The following is a 7,330-nucleotide window of genomic DNA, read 5'->3' as shown; positions in this document are numbered from 1 at the left end:
GTCTGAATGTCGTTTTATCAGATTGATTTACTATATCCATTAGTTTAACCTGTCTCCCGTTATTTTCATTATGAAATACATCTAACAAAGTAGCCTAAAACGTAAGACTTCAAGTTCAACATTTCACTTTGACAAATGTAGCCTAGAGTTCGATTACTTACATTTCGACATTCCATTGCGAAAGAATGGAAAATAAAAATCCTATACTGAAACGTAACGTTCACTTCTCAGACTTTTTGTTTGATATTTTTTAACATTAACCTTCGTCCTCTTCGTCACGTCTTTCCCGTAACTATTTTACTCCTATATGGCAGTATGCATGCAAATCGGGATTCATTCTCCAATCAGCTGATAGCGCATGAACGAGCTCTGACGTTATTCCTTGCCCAGCTCTCCGAAATCACAAAACAAAACATTACAGAAGTGTACGAAAAGGTTGTGGCAATGACTCATGATAGCAATGACGGGTATATCTATTGTACAATGCATTTTCCCTCGTTATCTTCATAATATTACATACTGACAACCTGTAAATTCCCCACTGGCCAAACCATGTCATTTCAACTTAGAAATGTGGTTAATATTTGGTTGAGATGTTGAACAATGAGATTTCAACCTTTATTCAACCACTCAAAAAGACAGCCAGTAGTTGAATTCCCGACTTGTTATCACTATACCATCTAGAAGCACAACCAAATTCCAATGGAAAACAATGTCAGATTATTGGTTTAGTTGTCATCAAAACGTCTTATCACTGCGCTTTCATCCATTTAAATGCACAGCAAAGTTCAAATGGATATGCAATGTCAGATATTTTGTATTTTATTCCAACACCTTGTTTTCACTTACCTTCATTTAAAAGTGCAACCCAGCTAGCACATTATGGTTCTTTGGAAGTTGTGTTTTTGGTTTGACATTGGTTGTGAGAACATTACCATAAGTTTCCTGAATGGTGAAACTTAACGTGTTTTTTTAAAATGTTCTGCGGAGTAGAGGAGTAATGCAGGGAGTAGAGGTCTTCTCGAATCCCGAAATTGAGATCTGAACCGAATTGGAACCCTAATCGAGACCGACAAAAATCAATATCGGATCCGATTTGGATCCGAGGTGGACCAGATTCAGCCCAAAATATATCCCAGACGAGGGAGAATCGGATCCAAATTGGGTCGAAAAAATAAATAAAATCTACTTTATTGCCACGAAAACGAGTAAAATTGTTTTGACTTGTCTGGCAGTGACCGTCAACAACCACCAGAATGGAGCTAGCATGCCGTGTTTTTGTTACGCTTACAAAGCTGTACATTTTAGGCTATTCAAACAGACCCCATTTAAAAGACAAGCACTCATTAAGATCAGGTGTGGCCAATTAGTGGGTGAGGCAAACACACATGAACACAATTAACAAGATAGAGGATAGAGAGAGTTTTGTTGATGCTATAAACAGAATGTATATGTTTTTAATTACACAACGGGTGGGTCTAATCCTGGATGCCGATTGGTTAAAACCGCATTCCAGCCAGTGTCTATTTCACAAGTTACCACCTGCTAAATCTATGAAGTTGAAATGCCTGTTTACTCTGTTCCATCTGACTGCACAATCTATTGTCTCATCAGCTCAGTCAGGCGATGTATATACTTGTCACGTCCTGACCAGTAAAGAGGTTATTTTGTTATTATAGTATGGTCAAGGCGTGGCAGGGGGGTGTTTGTTTTGTGTGTTTTGGGTTTGATCTATGTTATCTATTTCTATGTTTTCCTTTCTAGTTTTTCTATTTCTATGTTGTGTATGTTTGGGTTGATCTCTAATTGGAGGCAGCTGATCCTTGTTGCCTCTGATTAGAAATCATATTTAAGTAGGGGTTTTTCTTCATGGGTTTTGTGGGTAGTTGTTTCTGTGTATAGTCTGAACACCTTACAGGACTGTTTTCGTTGTTTGTATGAGTATTTTCCCCCCTTTCTTTAATAAATAAGAAGATGAGCAATTTAACCGCTGCATATTGGTCCGATGAATTCTCCTCCTCAGACGACGAAGTTTGTGACAGAACTATCCACCAACCAAGGGCCAAGCAGTGGAAGAGGGAGCAGCGAGAGGGGTATCTGGAGTCGTGGACATGGGAGGAAATATTGGACAGGAAAGGACCCTGGAAGCAGGCTGGGGAGTACCAGAGACCAAAGGTGGAACCGGAGGCAGTAAAGGCGGAGCGGCGCCATTACGAGGCGTTATACGAAGTGCAGGAGGCAGCCCCAAATCTTTTTTTGGGGGGGGCACACGGGGAGTGTGGCTAAGTCAGGTCGGAGTCCTGAGCCAACTTCCCGTGCTTATTATGGGGAGCGACGGATCAAGAAAGCACCAAGCTATGCGGAAATGTGCACTGTATTGCCCAGACACAGTCAAAGCCCGGTGCGATCGGTGAAAGCTCCTCAGCGTTACCAGGCTAGGTTGAGCACTCAGCCAGGAAGGGTTGTGCAGGCCGTACGCTCCAGACCTCCAGTGCGTCTCCAGGACCCAGTGTACCTTGTTCCTGCTTCCTGCACTAGCCCTGAGGTGCGTGTCACTAGTCTGGCGCCTCCAAAGCCAGCCCCACGCATCAGGCCTCTAGTGCGCCTGCCCAGTCCAGTACGTCCTGTTCCTGCTCCTCGCACTAGCCCTGAGGTGCGTGTCACTAGTCTGGCGCCTCCAAAGCCAGCCCCACGCATCAGGCCTCTAGTGCACCTGCCCAGTCCAGTACGTCCTGTTCCTGCTCTGCGCACTCGCCCTCCAGCGCGCCTCCATAACCCGGTACAGCCAGTGCCTGCTGTGAGCACTCTGCCATTAGTACGTCCTGTTCGTGTTCCCCCGCACTCATCCTCCAGTGCGCCTCCATAACCCGGTACAGCCAGTGCCTGCTGTGAGCACTCGCCCTACAGTCCGGCGCTGCCAGAGTCGCCCTCCAGTCCGGCGCTGCCAGAGTCACCTCTGATTAAAGATCATATTTAAGTAGGGGTTTTTCTTCATAGTTGTTTCCGTGTATAGTCTGAGCACCTTACAGGACTGTTTTCGTCGTTTGTTTTGTATGAGTATTTTCTTTCTTTCTTTAATAAAGAAGATGAGCAATTTAACCGCTGCATATTGGTCCGATTTCTCCTCAGACGACAAAGTTTGTGGCAATACTAGACTTCACTCTAAAAAGCATCTAGATATTATCTCCCATTTCTTTTAGACTAGCATTTGGTTTTCAACAGCAGAGATTAGTTTTAACCTTGCTGTCTGTCTCTCTGACATTTGCAGCATTGTTTTAATATTAACATTTGATCTCCAGCTGTCCTTTGGTAATGAACGAGTCGGGACGAGACAGACAGACTGGCAGCTTTTCTCAGCCAGTCAAAATCATGAATCAGCATAATTTTTATGGATATATACAAAGAAATGTCAATAGAAAACCATGAAATGCAGCTAGTTTGCAGTCATTCAAGCTTCAGTTTGAAGTGATTGTGTTAGCTGAGTAGAGCAAATGTTCTTTGCCAAGCAAAATCACACATCATTAGCTCATTGTTATGATGTGTACCAAAAGATTCCCAAGAAAACAGCTTAAACAAATGCAAATGTGGCTATTTTGGCTGCACTGTTTGACGTGACTGTGTTAGCCAAAGTTGGCTAGCTAGCGAGGAATAAGAACTTTACCAGCCATCATGGCAATGGAACATTTAGAACAAACGACTGGGTTGCGTCCATAGATTTAGAACAAAATACTTAATGTATTGGTTCCTTCTCTGGCAACCAAACGGAGAACTAATGACCAGCTGGCTTGGGTAGCAACCCTAGATTTGTGTCAGGACTATATCTCGTGGAAGGATGAAATAGCAATTGTATTCATAAAAATAAAACCACCTCATTCTTCTCTCTGCAGATTCTCAAAACACAATACCAGTGGTGTAAAGCAACTAAGTAAAAATACTTTGAAGTACTACTTAAGTTTTTTTTCTTCAGTATCTGTGCTTTACCTTTTACTCTACTTCAATCCTAAAGGAAATATGTACTGTTTACTTTTACACCAATAAGTTTTCCCTGACACCCCAAAATACTTACATTTCAAATACTCAGGCAGAACGGTATTATGGTCCAATTCACACACTTACAGGTATAAATATAACCCCATTCACAGGGTTGGTTAACTATTCAGATTCCACGGAATTAGGTAAATCTGCTATTGCACGTTCCATGTTTTTGGAATCACTTACAAAATTCATTACATTTGGATTCCCTGCTGCCACTAGGGCATTTAAAGCCCTGATAATAAATGAATTCACCGAGGTGTGCAATTGTATTGATTGATTGATTTAGTAACTTGTTTATGATGGCTGTGATGTTTGTGATGTTCTAGTGTAGTGTACTTGTTATTATATTTTTTAAGTATTTTGCTTTGTGGTCTCAGGGCACAATTGAAAATGAGACCCTGGTCTCAATTGGACTCCCCAGATGAAATAAAAGTAAATACAAATAATGCGTTGTCATCCCTACTGCCTCTGATCTGGTGGACTGCACCACAAATACTGCATTTGTAAATTATGTCTGAGTGTTGTAGTGTGCCTCTGACTGTCCATAAAAAAAGAAAATCGTGACAGACACCTTTCTCAATCAGTGAGAGAAGACTTGAAATAGACAAGATGGCAGCGTACAAATTATTGGATTACTTCATGGAGCAAAATAAATATTTATTTTAATAATGGAGCGTTTTCTAAATTCAAACTGACCACCTGCAACTGGACACAGACATGTTATGAGACTCCTGTTTCCACAAATCGAGGACGAAGACAGAATCGCCAAGCTAAGACTGTCGAAAATACCTATCCTGTAACTCCCAGTAATGAATACAAGAACTGTTTGGTTAAATCACATCATCTGGTGTAACAATCTGTAGCTAAGAGAACTGGTGATCAACAGATGATGGGAGAGGTGGTCATGATGAAATTGCCATTCACACAGAAACATACAGTAAGAAAATACAGTATGATCAGTGTAGTAAAGTTCAGGGAATACTTGTACAGCAGTCATGATCAAACTGCCATTCAGATCCTCTTGAGTCATCTTCTGCTTGAAATCCAGCATAATGTCCAATCCATTGAGAGGGATACAGTTCACGGGATTCTGTTTCTCTCCATCTAGAATCCACTCCAGGAAAAATCCTAGGTGCCAGAAGGTATTGTCTGTAAGACCAAAAAATATAAAAATGATACTTAGAAGGACAGTTTGAATGACAGTTGACATCAACATTAGGGTAGAATAGTTGAACATGCATACATGTGCACAGGCACAGAGATGACATTTAGAACAATATCTAGCCTAATAGAAAGAAATATGGCATAACCCTCAACCTTTGCAGTGACCAGACCATACAAATTTACCTAGGTAGGTAGGCAGACAGTATCTAGCTACAGCCATGTCTATCAGGCATGCTTAGGCAAATATTTTTAGTAAAATCAGCTTATCAGTTTAGAATTTACAACAGTAAATTGTTGTATTATTTTTCTCATCACTGTTAGCTAGTAAACTTAGCTAGCTCACTAGCTGGATAGCCAATACATCTGTTTGGATGTAAAAATTCTCTTTTGCGTCATGCCGATAATTTTATGAGAATGAAATGCATCCACAGTCATAATCATAACCAATGTCAACCCTGGTCAATTATGTTACATAGCTAGCTAGTAAAATTATTTGCAGTTGTTGATGTTACACGTTTGCTAACAAGTTACAAACGTGAAGCGTGGCACTTAAGTTAGCAGGCACCAGGCTAACTAGCTAGCCAGCTCCAGTCATGCTAACGATTGCTGGTAAACCTAGCTTTATGTGGCTGGTTGTAACATTGTAGCTTGCTGTTTAGTAATCATATCTATGACTAAAAAGAGTAGAAGTTTTACAATTGAGATACAATAGATCTCCGATTGTAAAACCTCTTCTATTTTTTGTCATAGATATGGCTCACTGTAGTTGTTTAGCTAACTTAGCCAGCTAGCTACCTACTTAAGTTAGCAAGCAGGAAAATTATTTGATTTCCCGCCACTGTAACAGAGTAGTATGTTTGCCAGCAGTACACAATATGGGTTTCAGTAGATAAACTAAAGTAAGCTAGATAGCTAGGTGGCTTGCAGGAAAATGTACTTACTTAGCTAGCCACTGTATTTGTCATCTTCCCTCTTGGTGCTGGCATCATTTGTAGCCGAGCTTCTAGCTAAATCTAACCCTTTGTTTCGAATCCTATTCGCTATATTCCAGTTGAAACATGTATGATTGAATGTCACCATGTAGCAAATAGAACATCAAAAAATGCTCAATTTTTGAATTTGTGCTGATGAGAGGAATCCCTTGAACCCATTGCGGTCTGGTCAATTCTTTCAGTTTTGCACAAAGGATTGTGTTAGTCTCTGCCTCCCTCTCTCCTTGAGGGAGAGACGGGGCAAGAGCACAAAGCACTGACCCACACGAGTTGTAGTCCCCCATCAATACACCGGAAGCCATCATACGGTGTATCATTCAGCGCACTAAGCCTAGACCTGCCTTGCTCCTGGGAAATTGTGTGTGACACACATCTAACGGACCTAGAAATGCCTGAATGATGATAACAAGCCCAGATTCCCTCAGGGTGAAATTCCCCTTTAAATCGGCTTGAAAATCTATGGCAATACTTGAAAATGCCTGTCTAGCAAAGACCAACAACCAACTTGGAAGAGCTTGAAGAATTTTAAAAGAATAATGTGCCAATATTATACAATCCATGTGTGCAAAGCTTTTAAAGACTTACCCAGAAAGACACAGCTGTAATTGCTGCTAAATGTGATCCTAACATGTATTGACTCAGGTGTGTGAATACTTACAGTGCTTTCAGAAAGTATTCATAACCCTTTACTTATTCCACATTTTGTTGTGTCACAGCCTGAATTCAAAATTGATTAAATTGGGGGGAAATATCTGAAATACAGAAAAATCTCATTTAAATATCTCAAATATTACCTTTTCCTTAGTGAGACTTTTGCCGCCCAAAACTCTAACGTCCAAAAAGTGGATAATGGAACAATAATTGTAACATAAAGGATGTGGGGAATGGTCAGTGGGGAGATGTGGAAAACTAATGTCATATTGTTTTTCATTTTGTGATGTAATTAAAAACTGTATGGACGAAATACTGTAACTTGGAAAGGATACCCCCTATATCAGTTAAGTTTCCATCCAATATGTTATGATATGAGTATTTATGTTATGATAGGAGTGTGATTTTAGGAGTCATAAGAGATAACTTCTAATCATATCCTTTATACATTAAGTAGCCACACCCCGAGTGAGGTCAGAAGAGCGTGT

The 7,330-nt window shown here is 40.6% G+C and overlaps 1 long non-coding RNA gene across 1 annotated transcript; it reads right to left on the bottom strand.

Annotated features, from left to right (window-relative positions):
• Positions 1 to 4,671: 4,671 nt before the first annotated feature.
• On the bottom strand, positions 4,672 to 6,631 carry LOC106603756 (uncharacterized). Its single transcript, XR_001328494.3, has 2 exons — positions 6,141 to 6,631; positions 4,672 to 5,184 (listed from the first exon to the last, which is right to left on the bottom strand). It is a non-coding gene; the product is annotated as an uncharacterized LOC106603756 (long non-coding RNA).
• Positions 6,632 to 7,330: the final 699 nt, after the last annotated feature.

This window comes from Salmo salar, chromosome 04 (assembly GCF_965601325.2).
Source record: "Salmo salar chromosome 04, fSalSal1, whole genome shotgun sequence".
NCBI lineage: Eukaryota > Metazoa > Chordata > Actinopteri > Salmoniformes > Salmonidae > Salmo > Salmo salar.
Note: the sequence above shows the minus strand (reverse complement) of the source record. Positions and strands in the feature narration are given on the sequence as shown.